At 40.3% G+C, this 12,648-nt stretch overlaps 1 protein-coding gene across 6 annotated transcripts in view; it reads right to left on the bottom strand.

The window, feature by feature from the left end:
* The window catches only part of SIPA1L1 (signal induced proliferation associated 1 like 1), a 391,350-nt gene extending 379,061 nt beyond the window's left edge, over positions 1–12,289 (bottom strand). For 3 of the 6 annotated variants that reach the window (XM_075065409.1, XM_075065414.1, XM_075065411.1), the window contains exons 1-2: positions 12,192–12,289; positions 11,193–11,256 (exon numbers count right to left, since the gene is read on the bottom strand). The gene's annotated coding sequence lies outside the window, so the exon portion shown is untranslated. Of the gene's footprint in view, positions 1–5,058; positions 5,120–11,192; positions 11,257–12,191 lie in introns of all 6 variants that reach the window. The other 3 variants (XM_075065412.1, XM_075065413.1, XM_075065410.1) reach the window with 2 other exon arrangements.
* Positions 12,290–12,648: the final 359 nt, after the last annotated feature.

Here is a 12,648-nt window from a genome sequence, read left to right as displayed (position 1 = left end):
ATGTTAGTTCTCAGTGGTGCTTAAGTACTTTAGCTGCAAGCATATGCAAGCAACACCCACATACTGTAGAAGAGCCAAGAACTTTTGTTGCCACCTGTAAAATGTTACTGAAATACCACATACCTGCATCAGAAACTCTACTCTTGCTCCATGTAAAGAATGTAAACGGAGTACAGAAGGTCACACAAAAACAAATATATCTTCTTCAATATCCATTGTTATAACTTTATGTCTAGTACCTCAAGATGAACATCTAATTCCTAGATGTGTTTAAAATAACTGTAAATGAGAAACAGCATTAGAGTCCTTAAACCAGTATCTACACCAGGGGTCGGCAATCTTTCAGAAGTGGTGTGCCAAGTCTTCATTTATTCACTCTAATTTAAGGTTTTGCGTGCTACTAATACATTTTAACATTTTCAGAAGGTCTTTTTCTGTAAATCTATAATATATAACTAAACTATGATTGTATGTAAAGTAAATAAGGTTTTTAAAATGTTTAAGAAGCTTCATTTAAAATTAAATTAAAATGCAGAGCCCCCCACACCGGTGGCCAACACTCGGGCAGCATGAGTGCCACTGAAAATCAGCTCATGTGCCACCTTTGGCATGCGTGCCATAGGTTGCCTACCCCTGATCTACACTAACATTTTTTGCAGAAATGTACTACCATCACCAGGCTGCATCACTGGTGATAGCAATAGCTCTAGTATAAGAAGGCACATGTGTTTAGCCATTATGTCATCTAATCATACTAGGAAAAGGCCTATGTGAAGCTGTGAGTGTAAAGGTTCTACTATATGCCCAAGGCCTAGCAATCTGATTGTGTTCTTTGCAGCGGGGGTTGGGGGGGGAGCATTCCCCTATCTCTCTGTTTCTTCTGGTTGGTTTTCCTCATCCCTCCTCTCACTCTCCAAGGGGGAACCACAGGGAAACGAGGGGGAAAGCATCTCTTTAGCCTCATCTCTTCTTCCTTTACACCTTCTCTCTGGATGATCTGTTCAGCTCACAGTTTCAACTAGCATATTTACACAAATGATTAAAAAAATCTCTTCTACTACTGGAATACAGCAAACCCACATTACCCTCCAACAAGACCCAAATATCAGTTTCTCCACTCTCTTATGTTGGATGTTCTATCAACTTTAACTTACCATGGCCAAAGCTAAACTCCTGATCTTTCCACCAAAACTCCCTTTACTCTCCACTTTATCATTGTTAACAAGATAATCATCCCAATCTCTCAGGCCTTTGTGATCACATTTGACTCTATTTCTGTTGCTACATACATTCAGGCTGTGTCCAAATCTCATCTCATCTCTTCTTGTTCCAAAAGATTTCTAAGATCTTATCTTTTCTTTCTCTAGACCAGTGGTGCCGAAACTTTTACTGTCACACCCCCCACTTAGCAGTAACGGAATCTGTTTATGCCTTCCCACCCCCAAATTACTGCACAGTTGGCTCAGCAGAGGAGATTGGGCTGAAGACAGAACTGGGGGCTGAACTGGGGAAGGAGGAGGAATTGGGGTTAGAGGCAGAGTTGGCCTGGAGACAGAGAGGGAATGAGGCAGAGCTGGGCTGACAATGGAGCAGAGGGCAGCGTGGAGCTGTGGCTGGGACCAGAATTGGGCAGAGTGTAGCCGTGGCTGGAGCCAGAGCTGGGGTGGAGTGGAGCTGCAGCTGGGGCTGGAGCAGAGCTACAGCCCCATGGGGGCTAGCCTGGGCCCTGCTGCACCCTCCACATCCCCTTAAGGGGTTATGCCCCACAGTTTGGAGATCACAGACAAAATTCTCATCACCTCTTGTTTTCATTACCACCTCCAGTCTCCTTAAACACCCATATCTCCACTCTCCAATCCACACAAAACACAGCTGCAAAAAATAATTTCCTTGACTTCTCACTCTCTCCCTGGATACCCTTTTACCACATCAACTTCAAGCTTCTCCTTTTCAAAGCTCTCTACAACTGTTCTTCTCCCTAATTCTCTGCTTGTTTCTTAAAGCATCATGCATGCCCCAATCTGCCCAAGATGCTGGTCTCAACTGACCACCTGTCAGCTTCCCACACAAACATCTCTTTCCACAGTGCCCCTTATGTCTTCTCCCTGAACTTGTTTATAAGGTGACTGTCTTCTCTATCTTTAAATCTCCTAGCCTTCTGCTTTGACATCCATGAGAAATCAACCAATTAATAAAGGCTAGGCTAAAAAGTCATTGGGAATACTTGACACTTCCAACAAATACAAATTTGCAATTTTAAAAATCATAAATATCCAAAATCTCTTCCCCTTCCAATCCTGCACAGGGTTATTTGTCTTCTTTAGTTGTACACTTATTGATCACATACAGACCCATCATCAATCTTGCTTGTGCACTACAGAAATTCAATTATAAATAATAAAAGTCAATGAAAAGACCGAAGTCTAACTTTCACATTTGTCCCCCCATTTTGCACAGATGGTCTGAAATAAGTATTTGTTTTCCCAGTTTTCAGAAAACTGTATACCGTATCAGGTGCTGAGCAAGCTGAAGAGCACATCCACAACGGGTGCTCTCTTGTCCTTGACAGGAATAAACCTGTTGGCAGTTTAAGATAAATATCTCCCTTTAAGTAATGAGATGCTGAAATTAAACACATTAAAAGAAAGGAATAAAATGGTAGTTATCCAACTACAAAAAATTGCAAAATGTCCTTTCAGTTGCTTCTAGCGTGAAAGCATTCACTTGTAAAATATTGGGGTTTGACCGAACTGGCAGTCAACATATAATGCTTTTTTGACTAGTTACATTTTACCAAAGCAGTGTTTCTAACTGGATGGACTGAATCTTGTCATATAAAAGAGTTACCTGTTCATTGCTATTCACGTCATTTTAAGTTACCACTCAGTTTACAAATCTTGACCGCATCAACATTTATGTGAATGATTAAATCCATAATATCCATTTTATTGTCACAAACAGATAATTCCTTTAGCATTGGGGGGAGAGGGGAGAAAGGTTAGTCTCCCTTTTCATTTAGCCTAGTATACTGATGGTTCTTCAAAATTCTCTTTTCACATCTGAAAGTAAACACTTGTACCACAGTGCTCATATTAAAGGATGTCATGACAGTGTTATTAAACGACAAACAAATCTAAGTAGGTTTAAAGCTTAAGGGTTTGACTACAGGAGTGAGTTATTCTGCAATAAATTAAGATGTGAATTTAAAGCAGAATAGCAATTCTACAATATCTTCCTGCGTGGACACTCTGGCAATGGCTACACTAGAGAGTTTACAGAGGCACAGCTGCATTGAGAGAGCTCTCCCATCGACTTAATTAATCCACCCACAACTCTCCCATCGACTTAATTAATGCCACCCATAGCGGCAGCAGCTATGTCGGCAGGAGAAGCTCTTCCGCCGACATAGCACTGTCCACTCCGGCGTTTAGATCGCTGTAACTTATGTCTCTCAGGGAGGTGGCTTATTCACACACTGCGCAACATACGTTATACTGACATTAAGTGGTAGTTTAAACATATCCTCTTTTTCAGGAATTAGAGTGCCATTTTCCAAGTTAGCTTAATCTGCTTCAAATATGAACTAAACTAAACCGGAAAAAGACACTCAATCCTGAATAAGTGCATCCACATGGGGAGTTATTCCCTAACAACTATTGCAGTCAATTTCCCAACGTAGACAAGCCTTTAGTAAAGCCAAGAAACAAAAAAAACGACACCCATCTTTTCATCTTAGGAAAAAAACATACAATTCCTTTCTAATTAACAGAAGCATTAGTTTTTTAATAAATATCACCTCTACTTTTTCTGCATGATACCTGCAGTGAAGATATAATACTGACTTTTTGACATCACAGTAACTTCCATGGAAACAAAGCTATGTCAAATACAGGCTGATGATTTCACTGCAGGAGGCAGCAGAAAGCCTAGTGGGACAGTTAGGAAGACAGCCTTATTCAGACATGACTTTTTTCAATAACTGGAGAGGGAAAATGCAAGAACAAGAACTGGCCAAGTAAATTGCTTTCTTTCTCTGCCTTCACAAGTTTGCTTTAGGCTGAAAGTTGTTCTCTAGGTTTCATTCTTTGTTCAAGTTGCTGAAAACCATGAACAGTAATATAATGGTCTACTTTAGAGATTCTTAAACTTGTTTGTAACGCAACCCCCATCTAAAAACAAAAATTACTACTCAACCCTGGGGGGGGGGGGGGAACAAAGCCTGAGCCTACCCAAACCCGGCTGCCATGGGGAGAGGGGGAGGGGGGCGGCCAGCCGCCAAAGACCGAGCCCCACTGCCCTGAGCAAGAAGAGAGGGAGGCGCTAAAAACCCAAGGGCTTCAGACCCAGACAAGGGGCCTGTAACCTGAGCCCTGCCACCCAGGACTGAAGCCCTCCAGCTCAGGGCTTCAGCTTCAGACCCAGACCCTGGAGCCAGCAAGTCTAACGCCAACCCTTACAACTCCATTAAAATGGGGTTACGACCCCAAAGTTTGAGAACCACTGGTCTACTTTTTAGAAAAAAACTCACCAAAATATGTACAACAAAAGGTTTAGCCAACTTCAGAATTGAAACTACAATAATATTGCTAATGTAATGTAGTATGTAAAAGATACATACTAATTTATGAAGTCAAGAAGTTTTGAGGTTTGTTTTGTTTTTTAAGGGATTAGAATATTAAACATATAAAACTTGTAGAATTATTCAGTCCTTCAGCATAGCCTAGAAGCTTAAAATCCAATTTAGTCTTTCAAAAGTATGCATTTAATGCTAGAAGCCTGGATTGTATTCAGCAGAAACCTGGCAGGCCCACTAACATTTACTCTGCACAGTGCAGTATCCACTTACATGAGACATGTACAAATACCTACTTTGCCACCATCCAATTAAACAGTTCCATGCAAACATAGGTTAATTAAGAGGACTAAAGAGAAGGGGAAATATCTAGTCCAAACAGTGTTGCTCCTTAACTGAGTAGTTCACTCTTACAATCTAAAGAATTCAGACTGCCAATTCAGTAAAGAAGTGTTGTCTTGAACAAGACTACAAGACATACTTACCTGTGATCAAATTAAAATAATTCTTTTCCTGTGAAGTGGCAGTTTTAGTTATTATATGAATCTGTAAAAAATAAATATCTATTTGCACTGAGACAATACCTCTCAAAAAAGTCTTTACCAGTTTTAATTTACTTTTCCACATTCTCAGGGGCATATAAAGTATTATTTGTTGTCCCCTAATTTCTAATCTACTTTTTTTTTTTTAAACTGGTACGTAGGTCTTGCCTTTGTAATGCAACAGCAAGTGAAGTTTGCTTTATTCCGCAAGCATCAGCTCTTCAGAAGTTTGAGAGTTCACTTTATTGCACCGTTCAAAGCCAAACATTTAAAAACGTGATGTTTTATTATTGGTCTCTTGCAGAAAAGTGTGTAGGTCCTAAGGTGTCAGTGGATAAGAGAAATCAGGTTTTCTGCCACAGAGGTCTGAAACTTCACAGCCATAATTAAAGCACGTGGATAGCCATTGATGACACCACTGATATCCCAAGCAAAAAAAAAACAAACACAAAATGGACTAAACATGAAAAGAGTACAAAACATTTTAGCTGAGTCACAAAAAGTTTGCTACCAAGATGCTTTGGATTTTTTAAAAGACAGCTAAGAAATTCCTGCAACTACCGCTTCATAATTTAGTGCTTACTTTTTCCATCATTTATCTGAACCAGAGAGATTGGAAAAAGTTGTAAGTTGAAAAACACATTCTTTTTTAAATATTTGTACAAAAGGTCTAAGATTAGCGCTGTATACTTCAGGTGACTATATGAAATACAAAGAGATGATTCTTTTACATTAAGCATGGAAGTAACAACTGCAATTTGTTATTTTAAGACTTAGAAACAAAACAGGGCATAAAGTAAACAACAAATATTTTAATTTCAAAAACAAAAACTTAAAAGTTTTTCAGTATTATGTCAAAACTAGGTAGTTACTGGACAGAAAAGCGACATGTATTTTTTGTACATGTTTTCGTCAAGCAACGTGTCACCTCTTGCAACCATTAGCTGTACTTGGCTATACAACAAAGTAGGCAACACATGTGAAGCGAGATGTTTGCTTACTTTCCTGGCTGAAGGAAAGATACTATTAAAACTGACACTGCAATACCAACAGGCAGCGACTATGTTTCAATGGAAAATAACTCTTCTTAAACAGATTCGAAAGACAACTTTTCCTTATAGATGCCCTCAATTTCTACTACAGTTAGCATTTCATACCAAGACAAAACAAAAGAAACCAACAAGAATAAACTGGTTTAAAGGCAAATGTGTTGTGTGACAGTAATATATACATCAGTTATCAATACTTAAAAGCCAACAGATAGGATTTTCCCCACGACCTATTTGATTTGAAAACTTTACATTTTCAAACCACTGAAATAGTCCTTAACATCTGTGAGGTAAATGTTATCCCAATTTTACAGATGGGAAAACTAGAACAGAGCGGATAATTCTGTGCCCAAAGCCACTTAAGGAGTCTATCTCAGAGCTGGGATTACAACTTGGAATTCCTGTCTCACAGTTCTATGCAGTAACCAGAAGGCCCCATCTCCCAATAACACTTAGCAAATGCTGTTTTGAAAGTACACACACAAAACATCTCAACATAAAAATAATCCAGATAATTTATACACAGACAAGTTGTCTTACAGAATCTTGCATTTTCCAGGACTACGATAATAAGTCTGTCAGTAACGAACAGCCGCATACAACTCTATGGCTGATACTTATCATTCTAGCATCTGAAACAGGCATTTAAGTTTCAAAAGTACTATGAACAGAAGCAGCAAGGATGAATTTTGATCTAACCAAACAGAAATCTACAGGGGTTTTATATATTCAGATCTCTTTGTAACCGCAGTAAAAAGTATCATCCATTAGTGATTATGAAAAGGGTATCTACATTAACATAAGGGCTAGATATTCCTTTTTCTTTTTAACATGGAAGCTTAAATTCTGCAGAAGTTAATGAGTTTGGCCCTTTTTGTTCAGCTTCCTCTTTACTAATACAAGTAGACAAGCGGGATTTTCAAACTCTGGATTGGGATCTACCATGAGCATGTTTTGCTTAGCGTAACTTTAGCTTAGTTGTTCTGAAGATTTTTGTTTTCTTTGTGTGAATGTTCCTAAAAGAGAACTTCATTTGAATAGAGCTAATTAATTAATTAAAAATCTCTGCAATTGGTCAGCCCTGGCTTTTATATGCAGAAAACCAGTTACTGTGGCACAGGTGGGCCATGGGAGTTTTTATAGCATCTTGAAAAAGCACCTTAGAAAGAAAAAGGTTGAGAACCCCTGTTCCAACTGACACCAAAGTATAAGACTGCTATCTAGAACCCATGGGTAGAACTGAGACTGCTATGCATCATGTTAGTTTTACAAAGCAACTGCTTAGAAAAAGCTAGAACCAGTCTGAGGCACTAAAATATTGCTACTCAAACTAACTGATAGTTATAGTCCCATCGCCATTTTTAGCAGCACCCTCAAGATATAATATTTAGGCATCCATCTAGCATGTGTAAGGTAAAGTGTACAAGCTCTCGCCCAAACAGTTTGGGGTTTTTATTTTAAATAAAAACAGGAACCACCACAACCTTTCACATCTCATAAGATACCACTTTAAACAAATTTATCTTAATGTCCATCATTAGACATTTAAAATGAATTCACTGATATATTAAGATTAACCTATTTAAAATTTCCCATTTAGAGAGATCTATTTGAAGCCAAGCCACTGAGTCATATCTCCCTGGAAACATAAACCATGGAACAATCTAACATGTATTTTTTCCTGCTAACAAAAAGGATATTTAACGTATTATTAGTTTTAAATGCAGAATACTGCATTGCTAAAGGAATAACAGATTGGGGTTTGTACACCCTTTAACAAAGAAGCTTTAGGCAAAGTCTCTTAAAACCTGGAAAAGAATGTGGGCAGTTTTCTGGATGGCAGGTAACTTGAAATTAGTGGAAGTCCATTTTCATACTAGATACTATATAGAAATAACGAAGCAAGCTTTCTTCAGGAAGAGGAATTCCAGAACAGTAAAGCCTCCATCCTGCCTTCTGATAGATAGTGCAGAACACTGGAAAAAGTTCAGGTACTGCACATGTGAACAAAAGAAGAATAATCTGAACACTGATTTCAAAGAAAATAAAGCAAAGACACAAAGATATTATGGAATTATCATACAAACGTTTAAAAAATTAATCATGTTAACATGTAGCCAAAGAAACACCAATATAAAATATTGTTTCCAACAAACCAACATGCAGGTTCAATCAGAATATTTTTAAAGCACTGGAAATATCAACATTAGAAAGCCAACCAATCTGTGTGATCAAAATTTTGATGAGAGCAAGGGTGCAACTGTTTCCACACCACAGTAGGATACCCTGGATTTCCAACCAGTAGCACAAAGAACTGAAATAGTTAGCAGCAAACCCCTTATTGAAGAGATTAAACTATTAATATGGAGAAAATTGTGCTTTTTTCTTCTATACAATCAATACACTATAGTATAATACAGAAAGCTGATACAAAAGAGTGAAATGGGCCTCAACTCTTACACATACTACAGTAACTTGTGTGTTTTCTCAGTGGCTTGTCCTTTTTTCACCTGGCTTTCTTTCCTCTGTTTGCAAGTATCTGATCTTCCTGAACCAAATACTCTTGCTAAGGAGAACAAAAACAGAATTAAATAACTGTTTTGGTAAGATAAAATATATGTTCAGTAATAGTAGAGTCTACAATTTTGCAAATAAAAGCGTCAGATATATAGCTGAGAAATATTAGTAAGACTGCGGAGAGAAGTTACATTAGAATGCAAACAAAGTTCTTGAGATACCCTAGGCAAGAGAGTTCATAGACAAGGAAAAACCTCTCCATCAGTTTGAAGATGGGGAATGGAGGTAAGATTTTTGGACACATGATCAAAATAGACTTAAAACAATAGCTATAAAAATGAAGAAAGTAATAAAGACATTTGCTAGACCAAGAGGGATAGACAGAAAAAAGAGCAGAAAAAAAGAAAATCAAACAAAGAAGTGATGATCGGACATGTTAAGGCAGAAATAGTAAAGACCAGTGAAGAATACAGCAGTGCACAAATCCCAATTAAAATTTCATTTCCATTCTTATTTCAGTTATTTCCCTCTTAGACTTATTTATTCTGACGCTCACATCTACACCTGCTAGTAGTCACAAACTCCCACCTTTGTGCAGATTCCTACATTCAAGTCACAGCCAGTGACCCCATTTTGCTTGTCACTTTGCAATATAAGAGGTTCACTTAACCATAATTGTTAACCTTGTATTTCCATCTCAACTAGTCATACTAACAACTAAACACAAATTAACAGCAGTAGCACCTACTTAATGCATTGCTGAGCAACATACTAAGTGCATTTTCCTTAATCAACTGACCATGTGTAAGCCTGTTACACAGGCAACTTAAAAGTTTTTCTGTTCCTAATTATCTATCCTTACAAAGATAGACATTATTTGAATAATGAATTCAAATCATGTAATTCAGACACTTCTACTTCCTGAACTCTATGAAGGCTCCTATTAAAAAAACGAACTAAAAAAGGAAATGCAATGTGTTTTTTAATATTACCAGCAAAAAATCTCAAATTCCCACTTTGTGTTTCTGACTTAATGACCGGTATGACATCTGATGGCCTAAGGCATGAAAGCCTTGACAGTGAAATACAATTTTTAAACCATTTCTTTGAGACTTCTAATGCAAACTTTTGCTTCATTATTTCCACTTTTCTGATCGTCCCCAAAAGGAGGGGGGAAAGGAGCTCAATGGAACCTTCTAAATAGAAAAATAATGACCAATATTTCCATCAAAAAAAGATGACAATTACATGTTATTCAATCAACACTTATGCTGTCTACTAGCAAATGTTATGGAAAAAAAATCTATTTTCTCCTTAGAAAATTTTGCTCTAGGATTTACACTTAAGAAAGTTAACACTTAACTCCCACGTAGCATTCACAATGGTCAAGGGTCTGAGTCAGAGTTTCATCATGAAAGGATTGCTTTCCAGAGGAAACACCAATCTAAGTTTACCCAGATAGAGCTGGAATCTAATGAAATCTGACACCTTCCCCTCCCACCCCCCAAAAACAAATTTACACTGTATTATCAGCTAAGGACACAGCTCACAGATACACTTAGGCCAGCATGCATTAAGGGATTTATTAAAAACAGCATGACTGAAATATTCAGTGCAGAAACTATTTTAAAGAAATCTTGTGAGCAATACTGCTCGCAGAAATGCACACACACATTTTAGAAAAAAATGTCTTCTCCATGTAAAAAGTCACACACACACGCAGTAGTCAAGGTTATACAAGGAGATTTTCCTTTAAGTTGAGCTATTCCCTTTTCGTACTGCAGCTTTATCAGAAATGAATAGGTGCACTCCTCATTAAATGAACATAATCAACCTTATGATTGGTCAGTGTATGTGTATATTTTATGCATGAAAAGATATACAGTGAGGAATTCAGTGTCACTAGTTTTGAAAATATAAAATGGAAAAGGGTGAAGAATGAGGATGAAGTCTGCCCCCTCCTCTTCTCTCTCTTTACCTGGTTTCCCTCAAACACAAACACAGCAGCTACTTTATTCCATGAGATCCAGTTTAAGGTATCCCCTGTATTTCACTTCTCCAGACTTCAAGGAAAGAAATTAACCACCTCCAAACATTTCATTCCTCCACTCCCTTCCCAACAATATAAACATTTAGATTATCAGCACTGCCTTCAAATGAGCTAATCATCATCATTATTGTGGTGTCAAAACAACTACAAAGCAAAGCTGGCTTTTAACAAAAAGAAAAAAAGAGTAATGCTATTTGTGTACTTATAGCATCAAATAACTCACTTCTTATAGTGGAAACAGCCTTATAATCTGATTATTTTCCCCTCCCCTACCCCCTCAAAAGAAGGGATGTGTCTCTCTGACTTCATTTAAGAGATTTCTTTTTTTGGTATTTAATCTGTTTTATTGATTTCATTAAATAGTGCATGCAGTACTATAAGTAATGGGTACATTCCCTAACACATCATTGCCTATTGCCATTTCAGAACAACCTGTGCCTTGGTTCACTTGAAGAACTTACCCCCTTTTCCTTTCTTCCCCTCCCTGGGACCGTTCAGAGCCGTTCCCACTCAACGTTCCCCTTCCTAAGGAGAAAAAACGCACATACACAAAAGCCATCACTACTGCACCTCCTCCTTCCACCACCACCTCCTTCGGTTTTGCTCACGGGAGAAAAATACCATGGGGGAGGGGGGCGGATAAGTCCATGTCACTTTTTTGCTGAAAAAGGAGGTATCCAAGGAGCAGAAGCAGAAGGTGGGGGGTAGAAAAGCCAAGTTAATATTGCGGCTTCTCCTTCCCTTGATTAAGTTGGGGGCAGGGTGACTGAGTGTGAGGAATCCTTATGTCCAACCCCTTCTTTTTCCTCCTCCTTATGCCTCATTGGAAATCAGCTCCAGTCAGAGTCCCTGGCCCCAGGACTTTTCCCCCAGGTTGTCTTGGGGCTGTTAAAGCCATCCAGGGAGGGCTGAGAAACAGCGACCTTCTCCCCACATAGAATCAATACATCAGCACTCCACGATCTCCCCCACAAAAATCTGGGGGGAGAGGAAAAGAGAGAGATGGGGTGCAAGGGCATGCTCTTCGCGGGATCAGTGCCACGCAAGGCTCGAGGGCTCCCCACAGACACATGGCAGTTTTGGGGGTCAGGGTCTAACTGACCCAGGGATGGGCGAACGAGATAAAGAGATTAAATTAAGAGGCGTGGAAGGGTCTCTCCTCATGAGTGGCCAGTTCTCTCCAGGACCCTTCCCACCACTGAACTCTGGAGACTGCGGAGGAGGCGGCTTTCGATTGGGAAGGGGGCCGGCCGGCCGGTCTGGTCTGGTCTGGTCTGTCTGCTCACGATCAGCTCCATTCACTCTCCCCCAGGCTCGGGAAGGGGAAAGAGGCGCCTCTCTCCAGCTCAGGACGAGCTCCACGCACGGCCCCCCTCCCTAGGCTAGGGGCTGCGGGACGAGGAGGGTGTCCTGCCCCCGCAGGCTCCGCGCTACCTGCCGAGCTCCCGCACTGAACTCACCCAACAAAGTTGCGGCGGCTGCTGCAGGAACCTCCGCGCTGCGCTCCCTCTCCAGCTCCCGGGATGAGCTCACCCCAGCGCCTGCTCCGCCCGCTGCCAGAGGAGCTCTCGCGAGAGGGGGGGAGGGGAACAGCCTGCCTGCAGTTACTATAACAACGGCCAAGCGCTGGGCCTAGCGGAGCGGTTGCAGCCTGCGCAGGACGGGGGTGTGTGTCTGTAGTTCCAGGGTCGCCCGATCACCCCCGGAGCACGTGGGGACTGTTTACCCCCCACTTCGGCGCGAAAAGCCTGCGCAACGGGCGCCCGAGGTGGGCTGAGACCGTAGGGTCCCGGGCTTCAGCCAGCCGAGTTGGCCACGGAGAGGCCCTTAGAGTCCGGATTTCGGGGAGGAGCGGACAGGTGGCAGAGCGGGGGCGTTACACCAGGTAGTCAACAGCAGTGTGCGTTAGGGACGCTC

This window comes from Chelonoidis abingdonii, chromosome 4 (genome assembly GCF_003597395.2).
Source record: "Chelonoidis abingdonii isolate Lonesome George chromosome 4, CheloAbing_2.0, whole genome shotgun sequence".
Classification (NCBI taxonomy): Eukaryota; Metazoa; Chordata; order Testudines; family Testudinidae; genus Chelonoidis; species Chelonoidis abingdonii.
This window is presented reverse-complemented; position numbering and strand designations above follow the sequence as displayed.